Genomic DNA, 1,590 nt, shown 5'->3' on the forward strand with positions numbered 1-1,590 from the left:
CATTCTGGGTATCATCAAATGCGGGTGAAGGAGGATGATATTCCAAAGACTGCTTTTAGGATGCGTTACGGTCATTACGAGTTTATGGTTATGCCGTTTGGGTTGACTAACACACCAGCTGTGTTCATGGACCTCATGAACCGAGTGTGTAGACCATACCTTAACAAGTTTGCCATTGTATTCATCGATGACATACTTATTTACTCAAAGAATGACCAGGAGCACGAAGAACATTTGAGAAAAGTGCTAGAGTTGTTAAGAAGAGAAAAACTGTACGCTAAGTTTTCAAAGTGTGCATTTTGGTTGGAAGAAGTTCAATTCCTCGGTCATATAGTGAACAAAGAAGGTATTCAGGTGGATCCAGCAAAGATTGAAACCGTTGAAAACTGGGAAACCCCGAAAACTCCGAAGCATATACGCCAATTTTTAGGATTAGCTGGTTACTACAGAAGGTTCATCCAAGATTTTTTCCAGAATAGAAAAACCCTTGACTGCATTAATGCATAAAGGGAGAAAATTTGAATGGAAAGATGAACAAGAGAAAGCGCTTCAATTGTTAAAGAAAAAGTTAACTACGTCACATATATTGTCATTACCTGAAGGGAATGATGATTTTGTGATATATTGTGACGCCTCAAAGCAAGGTCTCGGTTGTGTATTAATGCAACGAACGAAGGTAATTGCTTATGCGTATAGACAATTGAAGATTCACGAGCAGAATTATACGACGCATGATTTGGAATTAGGTGCGGTTGTTTTTGCATTAAAGACTTGGAGGCACTACTTATATGGGGTCAAAAGTATTATATATACCGACCACAAAAGTCTTCAACACATATTTAATCAAAAACAACTGAACATGAGGCAGTGCAGGTGGATTGAATTGTTGAATGATTATGACTTTGAGATTCGTTACCACCCGGGGAAGGCAAATGTGGTAGCCAACGCCTTGAGCAGAAAGGAAAGAGAATCCATTCGAGTAAAAGCTATGAATATAATGATTCACAGTAACCTTACTATTCAAATAAAGGAGGCTTAACAAGGAGTTTGAAAAGAAGGAAATTTAAAGGATGAAATACCCAAAGGATCGGAGAAGCATCTTAATATTTGGGAAGACGAAACCCGGTATAGGGCTGAAAGAATTTGGGTACCAAAATTTGGAGATATGAGAGAAATGGTACTTAGAGAAACTCATAAAACCAGATACTCAATACATCCTGGAACGGCGAAGATGTACAAGGATCTCAAGAAACATTTTTGGTGGCCGGGTATGAAAGTCGATGTTGCTAAATATGTAGGAGAATGCTTGACGTGTTCTAAGGTCAAAGCTGAGCATCAGAAACCATCAAGTCTACTTCAACAACCCGAAATCCTGGAATGGAAATGGGAAAACATTACCATGGATTTCATCACTAAATTGCCATGGACTGCAAGTGGTTTTGATACCATTTGGGTAATAGTTGATCGTCTCACCAAATCAGCACACTTCCTGCCAATAAGAGAAGATGACAAGATGGAGAAGTTAGCACGACTGTATTTGAAGGAAGTCGTCTCCAGACATGGAATACCAATCTCTATTATCTTTGATAG

Source organism: Rutidosis leptorrhynchoides, chromosome 1 (genome assembly GCF_046630445.1).
Source record: "Rutidosis leptorrhynchoides isolate AG116_Rl617_1_P2 chromosome 1, CSIRO_AGI_Rlap_v1, whole genome shotgun sequence".
Lineage (NCBI taxonomy): Eukaryota > Viridiplantae > Streptophyta > Magnoliopsida > Asterales > Asteraceae > Rutidosis > Rutidosis leptorrhynchoides.